Below are 19,616 nucleotides of genomic sequence, written 5' to 3'. Positions count from 1 at the left end.
GTTAAATATTTTGTTTAATTTGAATATTAGAAAGATTACTCTTGTGAAAGATGGAAAAATGGATTTAGGCCTTGCAATCACTTGGCGTTTTTTTAATAAGACCTCAAGCTACAGTAAGGATGTATTTGTGGCTGATCAAAATGGAGCTATAGAAAGGGCGGCTATATTAAGTGTGACTAGGGTGGTTACATTTCCAACAAAAAGTTTTGCTTCTCCTTTTTATAGTGTGGACTTACTGTTTGGTCATAATGGCTAGCCCTGGGCTACATTTCTTAGACCCCCTTAAATTCTGGTAGCATTTTGGCATAGTGCAATATAAATGAAAGTTATTTTTGCACTGTTGCTGACTGCTGGATGAATACAGAAGACATCAGTAGCCACTACTTTTGTGGAAAAACTAGTTGGAAGGAACTTCAAGCTCTGAATCAACGCATGCAACGAAGTCATTGGTCAAGTAGGCGTTTTTTTATTATTGTAAGGGTTTTTGCTTTCTTGTTTTACATGATATATTTTATCCTAAATAATAAAGGGTTTAAAATCATCAGAACTTAGGGACGGATTAGATGTGGACATATGTGTCTGTGTGGGGTGGGGGACAGGTATTGTACCTGGGAGTATTCCCACATTGAGCTGGGAACAAAATTTCTGCTTCATTTCCGTGGACTGGGCTAGGTATATAAAGATTACTACGGCCATTAATAAAGGCATTTTCTTTCATCTGCAGTTTTTAGAAAGACTTCTTTCAAATCTAATGTCAAATTGATTTTTTTAGTTGATTATTCTGTTTGAATCAGACTGATGTTAAGTCCTAAGTTAGAAGCATCTGTCTGAGATTTTGCCTTACTGAAAAGCTAACAAGTTAGCCTGCTTCAGTTTCTTGTACACAAAGTGTCAGAAGACACAAGAACTCACATCAGAGACAAAGACGGTTTATTTCTCATGGTAAAAGGAGCAGCCAGATCCATTCACTGCCTCTTCCCCATGCGCCAGTCTCCATAGGTTGACAGATGAGGGTCAGATGTTTACCTGCACAGGTACTGAGTTTGCATCACAGGAAAGGAGCCTCAAATTTAAAGGATCCTAAATTTTTATGAGTTGCTGGCTTATCTTTACAGACGCCCCTCTGGAAAGATTACTCATTACCCTGGAATGTAAGCAACTGTCCCCCGGACAGGATGGAGAAGGTTTCATTTTCATCAACCTTAAAATGTTTCTGAAGTGTATCTTTACTAGGATACATTTTCTAACTTCCAAAGTATGTTCAAATATGCCAGTTTCCTGGAAGACCTCGACTATGCAGCAATATAAACAATCCAGAGAAAATTGTCTTCTAATACATCCATACATACAACATAGAAGTGCATTATAAGCTTTTCAGTAAATAATATTTTGTTATGGCATCCCAAACAGCCTAAGACAGAGGACCCTTGGCTTTGATGGTAAAAGGGGATTGTTTATATATAGGAGGATTGAGCAAATAAGTAAATATATTGAAGAAGGTGGAAGCCAATTTTCTCATTGTTAAAAGTTTCCAACATTTCACACATGACCAAATATTATAAAGGAAAACACTAGAATGAACCTTTTGCTGTTAGTTGAATTTGAGTTTATCAGTCAATAGCAGTGAGCACACCTGACATCCAGATTTGATTTCCAAATGTCCTTATTAGTTTCAAGTTATAGATCACTGGCAAATGTATCACAGAAGAATTTTCTATTTCTCCAAATTACATCCCTCGAGGTAATACCTAATGTAAAATTTCCTCATTACGTACGTTATTAACTGATCATTGAATGATGTTCTGCTTGGAGAAGTACTCCAAGAGCTTTTGGAGAAAGAGCTGTTTCCAAGACTGGTGAAAGTGTACCTTTTTGTGACAGAAATGTAGAAAATGTCTAAAGAATAATCGCAAAATGTTAAAAAGACAAAGATAGGACTCCCGCTGGCTAAAACTAGGACAATGTGGGCATTACTGTAGATAATGATGATAAAAGATTATAATCAGTTGAATAAAATGTGAGTTCTTGTGTCATTACTTATATAAATAAAATGAATGAATACATGAATCATTGGGGAAACTAGAAAGGTATATTGTCTGGGATAATTCCAACTAATACATTTCAAAGTAATGAGGAAATTAGAAAATCATCATTTTGCAACTGATATATTAAATTGAGGCAAGAAACATCAATAGCTGCTAACAACAGTATATAATATTTGGATGAGGAATAATAGTTTCATCATTTCAAAATATGGTCCTACAAAATATTATTAATGACAAAAGAAGAGAAGAATAACTCTGCATTGGATAAACAGCACCTTTTTCAAGTGATCAAAGTTAATATTACAAGTGATAGGGCAAATCTACACTGGGTACTACTTCACGAGATGCAGTGAGAAAAGCAGATTCTTCTGTGATATTCTTGGCAAAAATATAAAGCCTAAATTTAATCATATGACAATATCGGCGAGGCATGGTAGCCCGTGTCTGTAATTCTAGCACTTTGGGAGGCTGATACAGGAGGATCACTTTAGGCCAGGAGTTTGAGACCAGCCTGAGCAAGAGCGAGACCCCCATCTCTACAAAATATAGAAAAAATTAGCCAATTGTGGTGCGTGCCTGTAGTCCCAGCTACTCAAGATGCTGAGATAGGAAGGATTGCTTGAGTCCAGGAGTGTGAGGTTGCAGTGAGCTATGATGACACCACTACAATTTAGCCTGGGCAACAGAGCAATCTTCTGTCTCAAAAACAAAACAAAACAAATCAAATGCAATGAAATGAAGAGACAAATTACAAAATAACTGGCCCGTAATTATCTAAAGTGTCCAGGGCACAGAAGTCAAGGAAATACTAAGAAAATGTTCCAGGTTGAAGGAGAGTAAATAGATGAATATGAAATGATATGAGTAATCCTGAATTAGATCATCTCTCTATAAAGGACGTTACTGAGATAATTGCCAAAATTGAATGAGTACCAATGATTACATGATATTTATGTATCTTTGTTAGTTTTCTTATTTTTATGGTTATAATACTGTAATATGGGACCTCGTTTGTAGGCAATGCAAATCATAGTATCCGGAAATGAGGAGGCATCATGTCAACAAGGATCTCTCAAAAAAATCTGTTGTATGATTCTTGCAACATTGATGTATGTTTAATTCCTTCAACTTAAAAGAAAATCATGCTTACTGGTATCATCGCACCGAATAGCACTTAGCACATTTTCACCCTTTAACAAATATTATATTTTGTAAAGATATGTGTATATAAAACATACATTTTCGTATTTATAGGACATATATTCAGAGTTTTATTGGCTTCATGTAAGCTTTCTTTGGATATGTCATTATATATCATATTAATTATATTAAGATATCACCAAAATATATGAAATTTGAGTTAAATCTATCATAGTAAATATTTTATATTGTGATACTTTGATGAGCAGACATAATATTAGATATATTGTAGGCAATAGCAATCATTTTTTATTTTACAGCTATCATTTGATATTTTAGAAGAATCAAATATGATTATAATCCACTGAAAATACCTACTTCCTAAGAATTATTTATTAGTGATTTAAAATATTTTATTATGTGAGACAATATAATGTAGTTAATGAAGTAAATTCTAAAGATGTCTCTTATTAAAAGAATAATCTATATCAGATCATCAAGAGTGTCTAATTAGGTAATCTAGAATATTTTTGAAATATATTATTGCTAATAATATTTAGTATTTTTTATTTTGCATAATGGTTTTTAAACCTTGCAAATTAATATTTCTCTTATTTTTATTATGGCAAAATGTTTTATCTAAGGCTGAGCTTTGCTTCACTAAGCTGTTTCTCTAACATTTTTTTAAAACAATGGTATTTTGTATCAATGTAAAGTTTAGTCAGCTAGAGAAAAATTGCTTTTATGTGGTTCTAAAGAGGGTATAATTTGTCTTCTATGAGTGCATTTTCTAAAACAACCACTGTATAAAGCAATGAGACTTTCATATATCAGTCCTTGTTGGTCCCCATTGAGCCAAGGAAGATTCACTAAAAGCAAACATCTGAAATTGCTCATGCTGATTGAACAACTTTGTCGCATTCTCTGGACTTTCTGAAAGTCTGTTTCATGTGTGAGTTTTGCATTGGAGAACATTTAAAAGCAATAAATGTGCTTCCTTTAATATTTGGAATCAATTCTGGTAAGCTTCAGTGTTCTATCTATATCCACCTCCTGCACTCCATTTCCTAAATAACTTCCCTGTTCATTAGCAGTGCTTTGTAAATGCTGAAGGCAATGAAGTGCACTCTTATAATTTGTGTTCAAATGGTAAAAATGACCTCAAAGGTACAGAGTTATTTTGTGGTTCTTCCACCTCTGAAGTCATTATTGCTTAATTTTTCACTGTTGCCTAAGTGCCAAAGAAACATTAGTGGTGGATTTATGATTCCTAATGTGGTACTTAAAGTCCAAATGTAAAGACCTCATCAAACTGTGGGTATTTGCATATACATTGCAGATAATTAAGTGGCTGATAGGCAATGCTCCCTCCTCCCTGCCATTGGGGAATTCAAAGGTGACAGGATATTTAATATAATATGTTTCTCAGAATTAGCTCCACATTAAGAATGCCCAGGTCCACATATTTCAGGGTTTATAGAACTTCATTTGCAAGGCTGCTGCTTTTACTCTTTAAGGTTAAGATAAAATAGAGTTACATGTTATATAAGACCTGTAAGTTGTAGGCATTAATGTAATTCTTTGTTTTGCTTAGCTTTAGTAAATTTGACTGTCCCTTTTGGACAGTTTGAATTGATAACAGTTGCTTAAGAATGGCTAGAGAATTCACACTTTCCATAATATTTAATTTATAAAATAATTAGCAATCTGTGAAAATAAAATGCAACAAGTAGATGGGGACATTTGTTTTGTTCTAAAGCTGGCATGCACTGTTTCTTAATTGGATATAGTTTGGTTGCTCTAGGTCATTTGCTTTAATCTTTGAGAACAGTAACACCAAATATTTATTCTAATGTTTTAAAGTTTACAATGTATTTGCAAAGGCATTATCTCATTTGATACTAGGAACAACTCTGGAAGCTTAATAAATGATGTCTAGATTTTCAGCTACAAAACACTGTTATTTAAAATCACATAAGACAAGTGGAATCTATCTTTGTTTCTCATTTACATATATTAAACATGCTTTATACAATTCCAGCTCAAATAAATTAAATCATGTATGGAATCTGAAATAACAGACAATAATTACTTTCCTATTTTTTATGGTACTATATCAATTGCTTGCCTGTAAATAGCAAAAACCTAAATAAAAGGATGGTAGTGGAGGTTTACTCTGTAGTCTCATCATTTCATAACAATTCCAGTTTTTTTGTTTGTTTAAGTCTTCTCTGAAATGTCAGATTTTATTCAACAGATGTTTATTGAGCTCTTATTTTGAAATAGCTGAAGGGAATAAAAACATCCCAGGAGTATATTCTTGCTCTTTTTTATTACTGGGCATTTCTTGAAGACACTGTAACTTAACAATAAATGGGAAGCAGGATCTATGGTAAGCTATACATTTTTAAAGATTGTGGAAGCATAGAATTAAATGCATTTTTCATACTTTTTGGAAGAATAGACTTTACAGTATGCCATAAAACTAACAATCTCATTGCAAATATTGAGAGATATTTTGGGAAAATACCATATTTGTAAGTTAATAACCAGAGTGCGAATAAAGCTTTGTGTTGAATAAGACATGAGGTAAAATCTGGATAATGATAGCACATGTATTATGATGCAAATAACTACATTTCTAGCAAAAGCAGGATGGAAGCTACTGCCATAGAACTCAGTAGGATAGTATTTCAATAATTATATTCATAACTTGATATTTTCCTTATAATAAATCTAAATTCACAGTACAAAAGCAATTAATGTAACCAAAACGTTTGTACCCCCTAATATTCTGAAATACAATTAAGAAAAAATAAATCTGAATTGCTCATGTTGCATCTTAAACCTGTATACTCTGCCTCAGTCAACTGAAAACAAAAGAGATAAAAACAAATCCAAACCAATCAAATATAGACATCATCATCACCACAGCCACCACCACCACTAACAGTGACAACAATGATAGCACCACCACCAACAAAACAAAGAAATACAGGTTTCTTTATGCAAATACTTTATTTAAAACAAAATGTGTGTATTGTTTTCTTACCCAGTATTTGAAAACCTTAAGTTTTTGAAGAATTTTCTCCATTTGTCTGCAAAACTTCTGTTCCTCTCTGACTCTTAATTCCCCACCTTACCCATAGCTAGAGAAAAAGCATATGGCCAAAGACAAGTCAGTCAGAAGAATCTGGACTAGAGTTTGATGTCTTAGACTGGTAACAGTAGCTGTGAAGGAAAGGTAAATAAATAATAGCTGGCAGACAAATATCAGTGGTGCAGGAGGCATAGTGCTAGTAGCAAACTCAAATTTGTCACATAGAAAAGAGAGAATATAAATTGTATAGTACATAGTGGCTGTGGGAGAGAGTCTCTCTTTTTTGGCAAGCTTTGGACGTTAAATCTAGCAACAACATAGCTTTGACCCTACTTCTTCAGCCCTGCCTATGCTACTACTTGGAGCTGCCCCAAGTTCATGTAACAAAACAAAACCAAAAACATATCTATGTAATCTCTGAACACAGAATCAAGTTATAAAGCTTATCATTTACTCATTTTCTCTCCTATGAACTTAATCTGCAGACTTTATCTCACACAAGATTCCAGTTATTAGGTCATTAAATATAAAATGTCAGATTTCAAATCAAAAGTTTAGTTTATTTTATCTCAAACAAGAAGTGGTACAATTAATCAAAGTATGAACAACTACAGAGAAACCACATGAACACACAGGGAGAATGCCATGTGTCCATAGAGCCAGAGATTGGAGTGATATGGCTCTACGCCAAGGAGTACCAAGGATTGCCAGCAACCACCAGAAGCGAGGAAGAAGCAAAAAAACAAAACATTTTTAGAGACTTCAGGTAGGGCATGGGTCTGATGTCACCTTGATTTTGGACTTGTAATCTTCAGAACTGTGATAAAATAAATTTCTGTCTTTTTAAGCTACCCTGTTACTGATACTTTGTTATAGCAGCCCTAGGAACTAATACAGTAGGTGCTAGTGAATCTCATTTGCTCAGTTGATTAATTAGGAATTTCATGTTGGAGTCAGTACCCGTCAATGTGTGCTCTTCTAGAATCAGGGTCTGGGTTTGAAATGTAATTTTTAGGTCGCAAGTAGCTTTTATTTGGTGCTGTCTTGCTCCATAATCATATGCTTTAAATTTTCTTCTTTTATTTATTTTTTTCATCAGTGTTGGAGGATTACAGAGATTTTTGCTCGCAGCTGGGATTTACTGCATGATTCCTATCCACCCTTAAGAATGTTTTCGATAATTTAAAGGGATTTTCCAAGACAATACAGGGTTATCTTTAAAACCACATGAAAATTACTAGTTGTGCAATTTACCTAGTGCTCCTAGTGTCAGTTTTAACATCTATAAAATCAAGACAATGATAGTAACTATTCCATAAAGTTACAAGAATTAGGTGAGTTTATATTCCAGATGAAGAACTTCAAACAGCTCCAAGAGACTATAATTAATCAATAAAATTTAGCTCTTATTTTCAAAGGGAGGCATTTCCATTTCCTCAGATGTCTGTCTTTATAATGAGTGACATACGAACATCTTGACCTTTTTTTCATGGTGTAAAAAATGAATTGTAGAGAATTATTTAATAATGAAAACCTTTAAAGGATTTACTCCAGTGAGGTTTCTAGAGTTAGGATAGCAAGTAAATAAATCCCATTACAGTTCTTGGTAATTATTTTTAAAAAGCAAATTTTATTTTCATATAGGAGTCTTGATACGTCTATTATAGTGAGTCGAGAAATCACTGATTATCATTTAGGAAATATTTAATGACATGTGGTGGATTAAATCATGAAGTTGAAGATGTTCACTGCTTCAATAGTAAACCTAACTCAACTCTCTATCCCAGAAAATATTCTTCTAAGTGTCATTAGAAGAACAAAAAGAATGTAAAATATTTGAGGAAATTTATTTCTGTTGTTCACTATGTGCTCAAAGAATAAAGATATATATCTTCTTTTATATTTCACAATTTTGAACTTTGTTCACTGAACCACAATGTGTCTGATACATTACTGGTTATAGATTATAATGTATATTAAATTTTTCAACTGGGCTTTCTGAAATGTGACTTGGCGTTGGTATCAAGTTCAAGTTATAAGATTAAATCTGTAATTTCTTCAAGTAGGAGAAATCTGAGTACAATATAGTATATGAATTTTTAGAAGCAAGAATATTATAAGTGAATTCAATTTAATTTAGATGAATGGGCTCAGTCTGGGAGAAGTACTCCCGAGAAGAAAAGTAAGTTAAACATTTTAAATAGCAAGGAAGCTAGGATTAATAGCATGAATTATATTTCCTAATATTATCAAGAATTATTACTATCATTTGAGCATGATAGCCATATTATGTGTATAGTTAATAGAAACAATAAAATTTAAAGTGTTCAATTCTTTTTAATTGGTAAGAGAATTCACTAAACAATAGAAGTTTATATTTCCCAACCCTTTATTTCACAATGAACTTGAGATTATTTTGATACAATTTTATTTAAATATTTTAGTATAAAAATACTTTTTTATTTAAATCATTGCTTCAATCATTCAGTATATATTTTTATCATCAATTATATGCCTCATAGAAATAATCAAGTATAATGTGTTCACAGTGGAGGCTGTTCATTAATGTTTAAAGATTTTAGAACTTTCAAAGATATAGTTTCTTTGTTAAGTGTAGGAATGCAGGAGGATCAATTATGCAAATTATAAATTTGACTGTAGTCAATTTGAGTTAATGACAAGCAAGCTATGAGGAAGAAAATTAAGTCTTTTTCAAATATATTTTAATATGAAAATAACTTGGCTAAAATAGCAGTTATACAGTATCTACTCTTTGAATAAGAGAAAATGCCCTTAGTCTAGAATAAAATAATGCAAGATAAAATAATGTCTAATCTCTATATCTCTTTAATGACATGAGAAAAGAATACGTCAAAGGTAGTCAATCTGAAGTCTTCTATGAACACAATTTTATAATAGTAGTAATGCAATTCTATACTTTAATTGTAATCCAGAGTTGAGGGCTTTGATTTTCAAACAGAATCACGTAAAATACAAAACAATTCAGGGAAGTAAACTGAGATTCAGAAGTATTGTTTCAAATTTCAAAGCAATTGAAACTCAATGAAAATTTTACACTTTGTTTATAATTTCAATATACTTTCTCAAATACTGGTTTTCCAAGAATAAGCAAAAATAGGCAGTGGATATTATTTGATGACCGCAACACGTGATATTATTGCTCATCAAAACTGGACTTATAGTTTTAAAAAATATCTAAAATTATAGGAAGTTCTATATTATGTGATATACATATTATTTTAACTAAATTGTCAGTGCAATGGCAGTTTTTCTTTTCCCTTTGTGTTTATAAATAATGATAAAAGTAAAGTGCTTTTCATTATTTGATAATCATTTACCTATTAATTTATTTAATAAAAATGTACTGATTACATAGATATTAACAGAAATCTTAGCTCCTTTCTAAATAGGGAATATTACAGAGCATTTAAAAACTGCTAATTTCTTTCAGTCATATCTATATTTAACAGATATCATGATGTAATTAGCTGTTGACAATTATAACATTTTCAATAAACATGTTTTAAAAAGTATGCTTTAATGTTTTAACTTACAAAATAACAGTTCTACATATTTTGAAAATGTCAAACAAATACACACACACAAAATAAAATAATTTATAGCTCCACAACCAAGAGAATATAATTAATGAAATTTTGCTGTACACTAATTCGAGTCCTTATTTCTAGCCTTTTAGAAATGGATTTAATTTTTAAGACAAAGTGATTCATGATAAGCAGCAAAATAGAGGAATTAGGATCAGAAGCTATTGAGCTATTTGATACTAAACCAGCTCTATGGCTTTCTACCCTGGAAACCTGTGGACTTACTACTTGTAACTACTTAACATCTGTGTACCCTATTATTCTCATGTGGAAAATGGAGAAAATAATATTATTGATCATGTAGGATTTAGTAAAGAGTCAATTAGTTAAACACAGAACACACTTAGAAAAGTGCCTTACAAATAATAATATATATTAGCCATTATGACCATTCATATATTGTTTGGTAACCAGCTTTTCACTTAATAGTTATAGAGAATGTTGGTTGCATTGAGATTGACTCTCTACTTCATTTTAATGACTGAATGTAATATTAATGGATAAAATGTATGATTAATTGAACTTATAATACTGATACAATGTTTATGTCATTAAACTGTCCTCAATTTTAGATGCCTAACCACTACTCCGCCAGCTCCATTTTTGCCTATACTTGTCAATATTTTTATTTGCAAATAAAAAAAAAAAAAAAAAAACTCAACCCAAATTGCACCAGAAAAAGTGAGGCTGAAGCCTGTGAAAGAACTACAAATATGAATCTTGCATGCTATCTTCTCTCTCTCTCTCTTTCTCTCTCTCTCTGTTATCCTTGTCTCTGTTACTTTTTTCTTTTTTTTTTTTTCCTTCTTTAATTTTTTTTTTTTTTTTTTCTCAGCCCGTCTGGCTGTCCCAAAGAGTTTGAGATCATGTCCACAGAGGAAACAAAATTATTTAATAGAATTATCTGTCTTTCAAAGCTGTGTATTACACCCTGAAATAAGGAAATCATGCCCAAATGCTGCCAGATTGGGTTATTCTGCTTTGTTTTTAAATTTAAGGGTCATAAACTTCATCCAGTTTCTCTCCCTTGTTCTAATCAGGGAAGTAAGCATAACCTGCCATCTGCTGGAAGTAAGGCAATGATTTCTGGACGAAGCAATGGATATTTACACAAGGGTAGAAAACTCAAATACTTACCAGATACATGCAGGGAAATAAAAAGCTGCACAAGTGAATTTTGGAATAAGACAAATTACAGACCACCTATGTTAGCAGAGAGCTAAAGCCTCAGTTGTTGCCTTGTATTGCCGTATATTACTTTTTCAAGAGAACCTTGAAATGTGAAACATAATGAGACACCTTCTGATTTAAATGTGAGCAACCAATTGAAACTATTGAAAAAATATGAATATCAAATTCAGTCCAGGGACCATGATTTTTGACTCCAATTTTTAACAATGAGGTTTGCAAATTCATTTTATCTCACTAATAACAATTCCACATGTTCTAAAATGCATTTATTGAGATGATTAGGTACCCAAAGTTGGATTTGAATCCTCGCTTTTTTTTCTTCTATTATACTGAAAACATTATCAAGATATTGAACTTTATGTTCCTCATACAAAGAGGCTATTATCTACCTTATTGATGTTAAGGATAGGTTAAAATGATGAATATAGATCACCTAAATGATGGGAAAATCTCAACACATATCAGTTTAATTTTTTGACTGAGAATTTCTCTTAAAATGAGTTCAAAAAGACTGAGAAAATTATTTGCTTTTAAAAATATTTTTAATATGTTGAAATCAAAAGTATAATAATATGTAATAATACCTATCATAATTATGACTTGATAACTATGAATAAATAGGTTAACACTATTCATAAAGCATCTACGAGAAAATACAGTTTAACTATAATTAAACAATAGTGAAATAAACATGAACACTGCAGTGCAAATCTTACGAGGTGTCAAAGACAAAAATAAAACAAAAAAGAACAAGTTTATGTTGTTTGACTTGCTAATTTGTGAAAAGATTTTCTTGAGCATTGTCATTTGAACAGCAGTGTTGTGGTAGAAATTCTTTTCAAACACTTGATTCCATATTTCTAGTTTAATAAAGCCAACCATGTTTGATTCCAAACACTCTGCAAATTTTAAGAAAAGCTTTGCAGAGCAGAGCAGCATCATAAGCATGATGGCAACTACAATATTTGTCAAATTGGGTTCAGGGGGAACATTTATTCCATCTGTTATTTCAACTAAACTGCATTTCTGCCTTCAGAGTGTTTCATGAGACTCTAGTGCATCAGGAGCAGTTGTGATTCATTTTAGTACCAGAATATTCCAGAATAATTAGCTTTTAGTGAAGAGCTGCCATCATGAGCCAAGTTTTAAAATATGCTATTTTCCTGAATATCGTGGCCATGAAGGGATACTTTGAAAGTACATTAGACTGGCATGTACTGCTACTAAAATGTGATTTTCCAGTTATTAGCCAGGAAAGGATCTTTTTATAATATAATATAGATAACAGCACAGCTCTAGACTGAGAGATTTCTCTGATGTCCTCGTCCACTACAGAACTATTAAACTATGCGTTATATATGTAAGTGACATTTCCATAACTGACATAATTAAGCTTTTTAAATGACATCTAAAATTCATTTAATAATATTTTATTATGCCTGTTAATTAATGATAAGGAAATTCCACAGCCAAAGTCTTGACCATCATATTGACATGCCCAAAATAATTAAATATACCATATATGAGGACAAAAACAAACATGCCAGTGATGCTAGAGCTCTTAGTTAATTGAAAACAAATTGCCAATGTGCATCCCCAATCTGGGGGTATACATTGGTAAAAAGATAAGGTACATGAGTATTATGTAATGATTTAACTTTAAAATGTAGAGATAACATTTTAAAAGAATGTCAAATGATTATATCAAATTAATATCACTTCAAAGCACTGCATTTACACTATTTATTTTTATTGATGATGTTTGTCTGAGATACTATTTAAAGATTCATTTTATTTAATGAACTCAAGAATTAGACGTGGATGGAGAAAGAGATTTAAGGGTACAAATTTATTACAAGTAAATGAGAACAAACAACAAAAATTACAATACGCTATGATTAGTATAGTGGTAAAGATTTTCCCAGAATGTGTGGGAGAAAGACACCTGCACCTGAATGTTGATCGCAGCACAATTCACAATTGGAAAGAAGGAATCAACCTAAGTGCCCATCACCTGAGAGTGGATAAAGAAAGGGTGGTATATAGATAGCATGGATTACTCCTCAACCATAAAAAGGAATGGAATAATGTCATTTTCAGCAACTCGGATTGAACAGGAGGCCATTATCCTAAGTGAATTATCTCAGAAACAGAAAAACAAATACCACACATTCTCATTTATAAGTGGGAGCTAAACGATGGGTATACATATGGCCATAAAGTGGTGTAATGGGCATTGGAAACTAAGAAGGGGGAGGTTGAGAAGGGGGTGAGGGATACAAAATTACCTATCAGGTACAATGTACACTATTCTGATGATGAATACACTAAAAGCTCTCACTTTACTATTATATATTTCATCCATGTAACAAAAAACACTTGTACCCCCTGAGTCTATTGAAATGTAAAAAAAAAAAGTAAAAAAAATTAAATGTTATATGTCAGAGTGACATATTACATAATGTCTGATTAAACGACTGAATATATTTTAAAATATAGGTTTAACTTTATTACGGTATCAAACATAAAAATCATTTCATGACTTGATATGAATTCTTTTTGTTGTGATTACAAACATTTGTTATTAATAGATTTGCATATAAATTTTGTATTTTTTCCTAAATGATATCCAGAGGTTTCAGGCTGATCGTTTCAGACATTTCTTTATAAAAACACATTTTGTGCATTTGGATAATTGTTATTAGTAATAAATTTTAAAAAATTTCTCCCCCTAAAAAGAAAAGAAATTGGTAGGGGCAAGTACTGAAAGAAATTATTTGCTGGAGAAGTTGATAACTATGAAAATTTTGAATTAATAAAAGGAGTTTTAATATGGGAAGAAGTTAAACTTCTCATTGCCTACCAAAATACATAACACCTACTAGTTAACAGTGTTTAATTTAATAAACAAAGTGATCTGTGGTCAATAGTAGGTATTTTGAAAAGTTTAAAAAACTATTCTGTAATGATAATGCCCTCATATATGAAAAAATTTGATGTTTATATTACAGAGTAAAATGACTTTCAGTGTGCAATGTCTATTTAGTTTCAATAATAAAATGATTTTTTGCTTATTATTTCCTTTTATATAATTCGTATTAGATTGTTTCACATTGATTGCAGTCTATTCAGTTTAGTATGAAAAAATTGTTCCACAAATCTTCAGGTGTCCTGTTGAAACGTAGATGAAGAAACATTAATATTCAAAGTGATGTAATTTAATATGTCATTTTTCTGGATGAACTAGCAGTGTGAGGCAGTGTCAACTATTAGATTTTCTGACTAAAAATATGAGAAACTAAGAAATGATAAATCATTTCAACTTTTATAATGTAGCTCATGTAGAGATGAGACTTATTAGACATATAGTTGGAGATTTCTAAGGAGAAATACAACATCTTTTTCAATTCTGGATAAGTCTACAAATTTGGTCACAATTAGAACTAATGCTTATAACAGTATTTTTTGTACTTTTTTTTTTTAAAAGGAGGCTAGTGAAGGCACAATAACTGACAGTTTAACATAGGTCACTTTGCCAACTTCAGAACAAACTATTTTAGCAAAGGTCATAATTCAATCATTTTAAATTTTATGGACATAAGACAGTCTTTTAAAACAAAAGTTGTCTTCTTTATAGGCAAAACAGTGCTGTCTAAGATGTAGGAAAATACCTCTAAAATTAAATACTGAGGGGGAAATTTCCACGCTAAGTCTTTTGGCAAACATCGTCCTTGACTTTTAATTAAAATGTAAGGTGCCTCTACAGATAAATTAAAACATAATTAAATATTCAGTTGATTATTTCAAGTAATTGATGACATGTACAAGGTATTTCTAGAAGTAAGATTTTCTGAATGGGTTTATTGCTTGTGAAAGATACATATCTCATAAAGATGTCACAAAGAGTCTTTTTTTCTTAAAAAAATGTTTGTGAACAGATATTTTCAAAACAAGCTAGAAAAATGGCCAAGAGACATATGAAAATGTGCTCAACATCACCAATCATCAGGGAAATACAAGTTTAAAACCACAGTGAGATACTTCTTTAGCCCTGTCAGAATGGCCATTGTTAACAAATCAAGAAACTATAGATGTTGACACAAATGAGGTGAAAGGGAATGCTTATAAGCTGTTGATGGGATGGTAAATTAGTACAACCTTTATAGAAAACAATATGGAGAATCCTCAAAGAACTAAAAGTAGATCTACCATTCAATCCAATAATCCCACTACTGAGTATCTACCCAAGGGAAAAGAAGTCATTTTACAAAAAAGACACCTGTACTTGAATGTTTACCATAGCACAATTCACAATTGAAAAGATATGGAATCAACCTAAATGCACATTAAATGATGAGTGGATAAAGAAAATGTGATATATATATATATAAAATATATAAAAATATATGCAAATATATAAAAATACATTAAAATATATATTTTATATATATAAAATACACAAACATACATATACCACATACATATACCACAGAGTACTACTCAGACATAAAAAGAAATGAAATAATGTGTTTTGCAGCAACTCGGACAGAACTAGAGACTATTTATTATCCCAAGTATTATCTTGGGAATGGAGTACCAAATACCACATTTTCTCACTTATAAGTGGCAGTGAAACGATGGGTATATATCATCATAAAGTGTTGTAATGGATTTTGAAAACTAAGAAGAGGGATGTGGGAGTGAGGGATATAAATGTACCTATCAGGCACAGTGTACCCTATTCTAGTGAAGAACACACTAAAAGTCCTGACTTCAGAATTATACAATTCATCAAAGTAACAAAAAACACTTCTACCCCCTAAATATATTGAAATAAAAAAAAGAAATTGTTACGATACTGTGGAGAAACCAGTAGGAATGAGAGATGATATAAAGATTATATATCCCATGTATTCTCTAAGTGGAGTAACAGGGGAGTTGGGTAGAGTAGAAAACGAAGTGAAAGGAGTCATTGGTAATCTGTGGCTGGATTCAGCTTTGGGGTAGTGATGGGATTTCACGAGCGATTTCTTCAAGGGAGGAAGAAGGTGGTATGTTTTGACACATAGAAAGGGAAAATATGCAATCTTAACATGGATGAGTTATCCAAGAAAGTTTAAGGATGGTCCTTGAAAATGAAGAGTTTAAAAAATAAGACTTTATACAAAAATTTTAAGTTTTGAGGAATTTGTAGAGGAAAGAGTATTTAAACCTGTGAGACAGTTGAGTATAATTTGCATTTTTTTCAGTCATTGAGAGAATGAAAGCATTTTTAATAAATATTAATTTCATGTTTGTATTAGATTAGGTTCCACATGGGATCGTAGGGCTAATTCACATTACTTCAACATTACCAGAAAAAGAGTGTGTGATTTCTAAAAATGTAAAGGAAAAGAGGACAAAGCCTTTGAATATTAGACCTAGAAAGATTGCCACTAGAATAAAATCTACATCTTCCTGGCACTTCCAGAGTCTTTATTAACTGTCAACTTTTATAAAGAAATATGTAAAACTGAGAATGGGTGATATAATCTAATCAGACATTTTATTGGGTAGATTTAATTATCTATTCTGGATTAATTTTAAATATGAAAAGCTCATGCTCTTGAAATTATGGTAGCCTATGTTTAAGGAAATTTATATTATCATTGGGAGTATATTAAACTTACATATTAAAAACTCATTTTAAACCTAAGCATCATATATGAAAGTAATTATGCATTCTATGAAGTCTTAATTGATTTTAGTTATATATATAGCTGGTTAAAGGGGATTCTACTCATTTTTTTCTTTTTTCCTTTTTAATGTAGTCATCAGTATTTTGCCAAATCCTATGGTCAATTTTCACTGTTTAATCTTTCAGTAATATTTAATACATTTGATCTCTCCTTCCTTCTTGAAATACCTTCTACATTCAACTTTTGGTACGTCTTATTATATTTGGCCCTTTTCTCTGTATATCATTTGCTAGGGTTCATACAGTCTTTTGAGTCTTTTGAAAAATTATTATTAATATAATAATTGACACAAAATAATTATACATATTTATGTGGTGCATATTTTAATACATACAATCTCTCATGGTCAAATCACAGTAATTAGGAAATTTGTCACTTCAAGTACTTATTTCTTCATGTTGGGAACATTAAAATCCCCACTTCTAGCTATTTAAAAATATAAAATAAATTATTGTTCACTATAGTCACCCTATAGTACTGCAGAACACTAAAACTTATTTCTCTTAGCTAGCTGTAATTCTGTATTCCTTAACCATCCTCTCCCTATCCCCCCTCCCCACTACCCATCCCAGCCTCTAGTAACTACTATTCCACTCTACTCCTATGAGACAAACTTTTTTAACTTTCACACAAGTGAGAACATGTGGTATTTATCTTTTTGTTCCTGGCTTATTTTGCTTAACTTAAAGTCCTCCAGTCTCATTCATACTGTCATGGAGAGCATGATTTAATTTTCTTTTATAGTTAAATAGTATTCTGGTTTCTATATATGCCACATTTCTTTATAAATTCAGCTATTGACACTTGAGTTGATTCCATATCTTGGCTATTGTAAATATCAATAGTTACATAAAGTCTCAGAGTCCAAATGTCTTTTCACTGCCTTGATTTTTTTTTTTATTTTTCTTTTGAATATATACCCAGTAGTGGGATTGTTGGATCATATGGTAGTTCTATTTATAATTTTCTGAGGAACCTCCATACTTTTCTCCATAATGACTATACTAATTGATATTACTATTAATAGTATTCAGAACAAATGTCAGCTAGTTGATTGTGGGTATATAGAAATTCTACTAAATTTTATGTTGATTTTTTTTTATTCTACAACTTTACTGAATTCACTTATCAGTTCTAAGAGATCTGAGTAGGATCTATAGCTTGGTTCATTGGTCTAGGGATATGATGCTTGCATAGGGCTTTTCTAGGTATAAGATCATGTTGTCTGACAATAGGGATAATTTAACCCCCTCCTTTCCAAATTGGAATCCCTTTTCTCCCTCTTGCCTAATTGCTCTGGCTAGGACTTTCAGTACTATGTTGAATAAAAGTGGTGAGACTGAGCATCCTTGTCTTGTTCCAGTTCTTAAAAGAAAAGAAAGGAAAAGCTTTCAGTTTTTTCCTGTTCAGTATGATGTCAGCTGTGAGAGTTTGTCATATATTATCTTTATTGTGATGAGTTACATTACTTCTATATGTAGTTTTTTGAGAATGTTTATCGTGAAGGAATGTTGAAATTTTGGCAAATGGTTTTTGTGAATCTGTTGAGATGATCATGTATTCTTCATTCTGTACCATATTTATTAATTTGTACATGTTCAACCATTCTTGCATCCCTTGGATAAATGCCACTTGATCATGATTTATGACCTTTTTGATGTGCTGTTGGATTCAGCTTGCTAGTATTTTGTTGAGGATTTGTGCATCTACATTTGTCAGGGATATTGGTCTGGTGTTTTCTTCTTTTATTGTTTCTTTATCTGCTTTTGTTATCAAGGTTGGGCTGGCCTCCTAGAATGACTTTGGAAAAATCCTCTCCCCTTCAATTTTTTTGGAATAGTTTGAGAACAATTGGTATTAGTTCTTCTTTAAAAGTTCGGTAGAATTCTTCAATGAGGTCATGCATACAGGGATTACTATTAATATATGGCACAGTCAAGAGTAAAAGAAGCAATTGAAACAAACTCAGAGGTAATCAAGAGTGAAGTTAACAGACAAGTGCTTTAAATAACAAAGTTAATAGAGGAAAATATAGAAAAAGTGGGATTAAGAGATTGAGAAATTTACCAAAGAAATAGAACCTATTTAATTTTTAAACGTTTCATAATGAAAAATAAAATATTAGATATGAAAGACACATTGAACAAGTTTAACAGTAGATTACGTATAGCAAAAAGAAAAGATAAATGACCTAGAAGACTTTTTAATAAGAGAATTCTAAACTGAAAAACAGAGGATAAAATAGATAAAATATATAGTATACATGTGGAATAAAATGAAAAGAACTAAAATATATTTAATTGGAATTTCATAAATAATGAAAATTAAAAATGGGACATTGCAATAATAAAAGATACTAGGGATAAAATAGTTCCTAGTGATATTTTAAAAGAAATGAAAGCTGCCCAGGAAAATCGGAAGATCAGAGGTAAAATACTTTAAAAAAAAAAAAGTGAAAATATTTAAAGCAACCAGAGAAGACTTCAAAGGAACATCAGTAATAATGGCATCTGTTACTTGTTTTTTGATTGTTTTGTAACTCCTCTCTTCCTTTTTTCCTTTCTTACTGTCTTCCTTTATTGTTAAGTGAATTTCTCTGGTAGTATGTTTTAATTTCTTGCTTTTAATTTTTAGTGAGTCAATTATATGTTTTTGCTTTCTGGTTACCACTGGGCTTACAAAAAATTCTTATAACAAATTATTATAAACTACTGACAACCTAACTTTGATCACAAAGAAAAGAAAAGAAACAAACAAGCAAAAAAAATATTCTACA

Source organism: Eulemur rufifrons, chromosome 24, assembly GCF_041146395.1.
Source record: "Eulemur rufifrons isolate Redbay chromosome 24, OSU_ERuf_1, whole genome shotgun sequence".
Taxonomy (NCBI): Eukaryota; Metazoa; Chordata; class Mammalia; order Primates; family Lemuridae; genus Eulemur; species Eulemur rufifrons.
The sequence above is the reverse complement of the archived record's forward strand: the minus strand, read 5'-3'. Positions refer to the sequence as shown.